Below are 7,500 nucleotides of genomic sequence, written 5' to 3'. Positions count from 1 at the left end.
GGGAAAGATCAAGGCTAACAACTGGAGCAAAACTAGTGGCCGCGGTAAGTGGATGCTCAAACCGGGAAGAAAGAAGCGCCGCACCGAAAGGACGCCAAGATCGGTACGCGATACCATTGCACGGTCGCGTGTCGACACTCCGACTACTACTTTTCATTGCAATCGAATTCGGAAGGACAATCAGTTGTCGCGAACAGCAACCGGAAGAGCATTCCGACCGGTATCATTGCTGCATCAACGGGCCTTGGCTGAGTTTCTGCTTCGACGGAACGGCTGGGAATAGCCCAGCTCAGCATACCAGCGGTTTCGATTTCGAGCAATTTTCCCAACACACCAAAGACTTGCCGACCTCCAATGATTCATATGGAGCCGCGCAGAAATAGGTCGTCTACCCTAGGGCCTAGGGTGCTCGGAATCATGTAGCTGATGTTTGGTGGTGACTAAGCTTCCAGTGTACGTACGCGTGAGGATGCATGCATGCATGCAGCGTTTCATTCTGAAACCGAATCGATGCCAAGGATAGCCACTCACCGCCATTGCGGCATAACGCAGCCACTGCCAACCACCAGCAACGATGATCATGACGACAATTTTGCGTAGCAATCGATCGGAGAAAAACCCCGCGCAGCTCAAGAAATTCCGTTGAGTCAGAACTTCTTGGGTGAGGGGCGTTCAGACAATTTGCTTTCAGAGCTTTCAGGTTCGTGACTGGTTCGTGGCTGCTGGCCATGCTGCTGTGTGCGATATTTGGCAGAGCGTGAGGTGCATCAATAGCCAAATTAATATAATCATATACCATAAGCTTAGCTGCGGCTTAGCCTAGCTACCGTACGTCGCTGTGTTGCTTCTGGTTTATGCAAATCAATCTCTCTGTTACCACTTGATGGAACACACACACATCGACACACGCCAACACACACCGATACGGTAAGTGAGCATCACAATCATCTGCATCAACCACCAAACTAATGATGATGGTGGTGGTGGCGATTTTTTTTGTTTTTGATGGAGGAACCATAATTCCAAGCTTCTTCTGCATCCGCTGCTTCTTCTGTGCAGCGACTTATCCTCAATGTCAGTGTCCTCGAGCGTACGCCAACGAAAGCGAGGGTGAAACAACACACACACACACACACACACACACACACACACACGCGCACGCACACACAGAAATGAGATAATGCCCCCGAGGGATGCTCGAAAGTTGTGGAAGTCGATCGACTGAGTGAGACTGGCGGGCTTATTGTCCTCTGGTTGGTTTAAGCCTTTTTGTGCCCCACCACTGGCGCGGCCAGCCAGCCACTAGTAAGCATGAAAATGTAAAATAATAAATAACTTTCCCTTTTTACTATACTTTCTGCATCGATAATTTCTCCCGAGCGGTGTGAAAGCCGGGACCGTGTGGTTTTCGTGGCTTTCGGGAGCTTGGCCGTCAACAACCGTCGTCGCCATCATCGTCGTCATCATCGTCGAAGACCATCGTACGCTACCTGGCCTTTGTATCCTACCGGGAGCTAGAGGATCGCCGCTTATTGATATACGAAGAGCAGGATGGGAAGGTTGGAAGAGGGAGCATAGCACCTGGGAGCTACCCCACCTAAACCACCGCCCGGGGATCGAATGAATATTTGTCGTTGGGGGATCGCCGCCCGGGGATCGAATGAATGATTATTTGTCATAAATTTGTGCTGCTTGATACGGTCGACGACGGTGACGACAACGTTGAGGGGTGCATCGTTTTGTACGGTGATCGAGGTGACAGCTACCGGATCTCCGGATCGTACTGGTGCGAATGATCGTTAACTGTTTGTGGTTACAATGCACATTGACAAAGTTTACCAGTGTTTTCAGATAATTATCCGAGTTTCACTCGAGCTCGTTTGGCCGTTGGGTGTTTTCGTTTGCAAAACGTAACTGACGATGGCGCCCCGGGGGCCGATCACACCAGCGATCAATCCACCACCATCCACAACACTTTCCATGAGATGCAGGCGGTCAACGCTGAACGAGTCAAATGTGAATGAACTTCGAGGCAATCGAACTTACCCGAAATTAACATTATCGGCGCGCCTTGCCCCTTTAGAGAGGGTGGCACGGGATGGATCAGAGTAATTTTGCATTTACGTCACGTACTCCCCACACGTGGGTTGCATGCCCCACACCACCCAAGCTCAGCGCCGGGCTGACTCGCTCACTCAGGTTGAAGCGGAAGAAAATAAAATTAAAGAAAATCATTCCGATGCGTCGATGGTTTCGAGACGAGGCAGACGACCGCTGGCCTGGCCTAAAACACCTCATACCTCATTCTGACCACGTTAATGGCTCGTAATCGGCAAACAAACGCGCGAAGGAAACCATCGAAAGAAGCAGCAGTCGCTCTTGAAGCGAGAAAAAAAGTGAGAAAAAGCTAAAATTAAAAGACCGACGCCTCGATCGGATGTCTTTCTCTACTCTTCCGTTTCGGGCGTTGGAGTTGAATGATGGAGAAATGTCACTTCCAAATGGCGCGGAGGTTTTAGTTCGCATTGCAGCAAACTAACAGGGCCACGACAGCAGCACATTTTGCTACATTAGCTCGATTGCTTTCGCCATACCGAGACCGGGGCATGTACCGAGGTTCGCCCAGGGTTGTCACCCATCATCATACGGGGAATATGCCAACGCAAATACCACACACTCGTCATCGTCATGGAAACAATCAGCTCGTCGTGGTGTGCCCGTGTACTCCGTGGGCTGCGACACTGACAGCCTCCATAATATATCACTTGGCACTTTCGAGGTAGGGTTTTGATTGAAGTCTAACCAGGTCTTTGCGTGTGCGTGTGAGACGCCTGGAGTTTTGGAGGGAAAAAAGCCGCTGCTGGCCTGCTTTGAATGATGCTTCTTGATCTTCAATGTTGCTGCTCGTTCGTGCGAAGCTAAAAGAGCCTCGTAGAGGGAGGAGAAGGACCAAAAATCATACAATTAACCCATTTCAATTGACCATGAATTTTGTCACGGTCTGTTTATGTTCAATAGTGCCCCTCCCTCCTCGCCTCCAATGTGTGCCGAATTCAAGTTTCATCGAAAACACGCCATCGGTGCGCCGGGAATGGATGAGCCGCACCATTGGGTACCAGCACAGTCTAGGGAATGCTCCACGCCACCAGCTGTCGCGATCAATCCTTTGCTGAAGGTGGTGGTGGTGGTGGTGCGAGACGAAACCGACGAAATGTTTCACAAAAAAGACGCCAAAAAACCACAACGCAACATCATGACTGGTAACATTGTTTCCTGCGGAGCGCAACAACGGAGGCTGCCACGATCCGAACTGGTTTGAACTAGGCCCTCTAGGACACCCTCTAGGAGGAAGAGAAGGCGAAGGCGAGAAGGAGACACGAGTCGCGAGGCGCCCAAAAACACCCGTAAGCCCGTTAGTGTAGGGGTTTGTGCGGGAAGGCGGTGAAATGTTCTCCATTCCGAGGCCCACTGCATTCCTCCTGCGCTGCGTCTGCGTCTGCGTCTGCCAAATCTCTTTCATCTCTCTCACCTCTATCTTGATGGACCGGTTTTTATGGGACGGCCAACAATGCTAAGATCTGGTGCTGGTGGCTGTGGAAGACATTTTTTAAGAGTTGTGTTCGATAGAGTGACGAGTGGCATTATGCGGCGACCGTCTGGCCACAGACCGTGCCGTTCCTCTGATTCCGTCCGTTCGCCGTGCTCCGGGGAGGAGAGTTTCGGTGCAAAATGATCAGACTACGATCACCACGACGATTGTGTACTAGTTGCTGCTGCGTGGGGCCTCAACGGAGTCCTCATCGTCATCTTCTACGCCGATCACATGTAATGGACAATTCGTGGAATCACGCACACACACACACACAGTTCTTACGAAACACCTCAACACCCAGCGGGAGTGCAAAACGGTTCCAAATGTCAAGGAAATGTTTGGCTCTCGGAATTGGGATTTTTCCTTCTTTTTTTTATTGTTCGAATGATGAGGCTGCAAGACGTAGCAGCAGCACCGGGGTAAGCTTCGGTACACAATTCCGATCTCCGATTCCGAGTGCTGCATTTGGATGGTCCTCGGTCGCACTCGAGTTCCAGCGGCCTTCATCGAGCGGAGGAGTCTTTCATTTCGCACGCAATTGCAGTTACCCACCGAGCCGGAGGAGTAAGGCCAAAAATAGCCGAAAAGGAAGCGCAACTGCCCGGTTTTATGGCCATCGCTGCGTCTCAAGTGATCGCGAAATAGTTTCAACGACTTTATGGCTTTTTCATGTGCATTCAAAATCATTCCGGCCGTTCGCTGGCGCTGGTACCTTTATGCAATCGAGAGGTATTCCATATTTTTTGGGATGGAAAACGAAACGAAATTTGGCATTCTGGTATGAATGATGTCATGCTGCTACGATCACCATTGCTGCTGCTGCGATCTTACGTCGTGTTCGAAGAATTCCTTCTCTGCACTCTTGCGGTGCAATAACAAATACGCTGTCCCTGAGCAGCGAAGTTGTTGTTATTTGCTGCTGTTGCTTGCAAGCCACGGGAGAACACTCTCGTTGGCCGTACGCGAACCCATCAATTAGACCGGGCACATACGCCGCTTTTGCTGGGTAGACGGAGAGGGAGGACAGAGGACGGAAGTGTTCAAAGGCGGAAGGCGGGTGAGCTGGTGAGTGAGAAATGATCGTTCTTCATTCGGGCCGGACCCAGGCCGGTTTCACGTTTCGCACTCGCGGCCATTCAAGGCCTTAGACAGAGTTCACGCGCACGCGCGCGCGGTTGAACGTTCTTAAATCAAACCAGCGAGGCAGCCAGCCACCCCGGCACAGTTCCGTTGCAGCATACTTTTAGCATCTGAAAGCTTGGACACTCGGACATCGGTGCACAACCGGTTTTCCGGGGGTCAAAACAAAGGGGAGGTATTAACATGTTCGCTGCTCTCTCTCCCCTGTCCGGGTTCCGCCTTTGTTGCGATCTCGAAGCTGCACACACAGCATCCGTGCGTTCTTTGTCGTCGCGAAAGCCCCGAAACGGCGTTCTTAATGTGTTGTCTCCACTGAAGTCCGAAGATCCGTATCCGTGAACCAGGGATTCCAACCCGTTACTGAGTGCTCAGAACTGCTTTTCCTCCATGACGACATCAGCTACTTAACCTATCGCTGTGCGCCACATCAATTGCTATTGTCGATGGTTGACTGGCCAATCGCGCGACCTGCCGCTAGATGGTTGGCAAACAAATCCTACCAACGCTACGCTCGGTACCTCCGCGGAAGGCACGAGCTAGCGTTCTACGTGGAATACTAATTCGATGAAACAGTTATACGACTTAATTGTTCCGTACGGTGGCGGTGACGACGGCAGCGGCAGCGACAACGGCGTTGGTCTGCCGGCGACCCCCGGCACGGTCGCCGGTGAAGTAGCGGTACCGGATTCCAGCAGCACCAAAGCAGCGGTCCCGAGATTCGGCGGTGGCTAACTAAGTGCTGGTAGCCATTTTGTCGTTGTTTGTGTGCGTGTGTGTGTGTGTGTGTGTGGCAGTAGTAGACACCTTCGGTAGTCGAGTGTAGGTCAATTTACAGGATCGCTTCGCGTCCATGCCGGTAGCACTCAAATGAAGCGTGGTGCACATTCGAATTGAATTGAATCACCATTCGCTACCGGGGAAAGGGGTGAGCAATAGCACCAGCAGCAGCAGCAGCAGCAGCAGCAGCAGTGCACGAGAATGTCGTAATGGTTGAACGGTTTTTGTTTTAATTACACCCCACGATCGGTAGGTTCTGTTGAGTGTAGGCGAGACGGCTTCGCGTAAAGCGGGGGGGTTTGGAGGCCATTGTATGACACGGCGTACTCCTTACGAGAGAAGCTTCTACCTACTTTCCAATCAAAACGGTGAACTCTTGCCTGCCTTGAGAACCACGACCATCCATCCGAATTGTTCATCCATCATGAGGAAACTGTCTCAGCGATAACTAAAGATCAAATACGAAAATTATCATCCGTTACATCAGCTCGCACACACACGCGATCGCCCGCCAGCCCGTCGGTTCCTTGTTTTTTTTTTATTTTTTTTTGGGAGGATGGACTTTCGCAAAAAGCGGGGCGCGCGGTTAAACCTTTACGCGACTCACTCGCTCACGAACTTGACATATAGGCAAGGCGCGGCGGCATTTCGTGAGCAGCCTGTCACCTCACACCAGTCCGATGATGATGACGATCGAAAACGCAAACGTATTATCCAATAATCCATTCTGCCGGAGTCGGAATGTTGCGGGAGATGCGCGGCGGTCTCTTTGGCTCTTTGGCGCATTTGTAGCATTTTGTAGCACTGGCAGCGGCGACACCGATGGATGCGGGGTCCCCGATTGATCCCGGGGACCCGGATCAGTGAGACCGGCTCGACATTCCATCGACAACACCATCGAAGGCGAAGGCGTTCCGCAATGCAATGCAACGGTGAATTATGAAAGGCGCAAGCACCACCACCAACGATGGTGTGCTTCTAACGGTTTGTCGTCGAGCGATTGTCGAGCTGACTTGTCTGTTGCTCAAATAAGATTGTAAGACAGCTCGGTGGAAACCTGTGGGCCGCTGTACCACTTCGTGTTGGCGAAAGAAATGCCGACAGAATGGAGCGGCACAACCAGCATCATCAGCATCATGATCACCGCCAACATTAAGGGGTTAATTAGACGAGTCTATAGTTTCCATGAGAGCAAGGGGTAATAGGACGATTCTGGTATGTTGTGAGGTGCTGGTTGGATGACGACTGGAAAAACCCCCAATGAACAAGGCGCGATGCTTTGGTGTTCACTTCGTTCGCTCGGTCACAAGGAGGATGTCAAGCTGAGAAGCAGTGCACCGCTGTCAATATAAGGATCGGTTCTAGGTTCCCTCAGGCTGTTCAATTACAAATGGAGGTGTTTGAAATACCACAAACGATGATTGGCAAAACATTCAACGATTGAATCAATGGTAGATCCCACAACACCAATAGGCCGACGATGATGCCGAAGGATGACTCACGATTTCCTAAAGGGTAGCGCCTCTATTCCGACGTTAATTCAAATCTCAAAATTGACCTCTACCGTCACAGCCTCCTCATATGGATCCTTCCTTTTCCCGCCACTGGATCGATTCCGGATAGTTCTTATAATCCGAGAAGGCAGGGCAGGACAGGGCGAATCGGATTCTCGCACTTCATTATCATAAATGCTACAAATTCACGGCAACATGCTTTTTGGCCTTGAGCGCGGGGATTTTTCTCAACCACCACCACCACCACCATGATGGCCATGCTGTGTATTCTTTTTGCAATGTGATGAAATAGTGGAGTAACATACCAACCAGACCATCTCATCCCCAGGAGAAGGATTATGTCTTGGTAAGGCTCTCGGTGGTAGCTGGGGACGGTTCAATTCGAAAGAGTTTCGAAAACGTTTGTCAATAGATAGGATTACAAGGACAACCTCCCTGCCAGATCGGATTGACCGCTCAGCAGACAGGGAAGCAAAC

This window comes from Anopheles darlingi, chromosome 3, assembly GCF_943734745.1.
Source record: "Anopheles darlingi chromosome 3, idAnoDarlMG_H_01, whole genome shotgun sequence".
NCBI classification, from domain to species: Eukaryota; Metazoa; Arthropoda; class Insecta; order Diptera; family Culicidae; genus Anopheles; species Anopheles darlingi.
The sequence above is the reverse complement of the archived record's forward strand: the minus strand, read 5'-3'. Positions refer to the sequence as shown.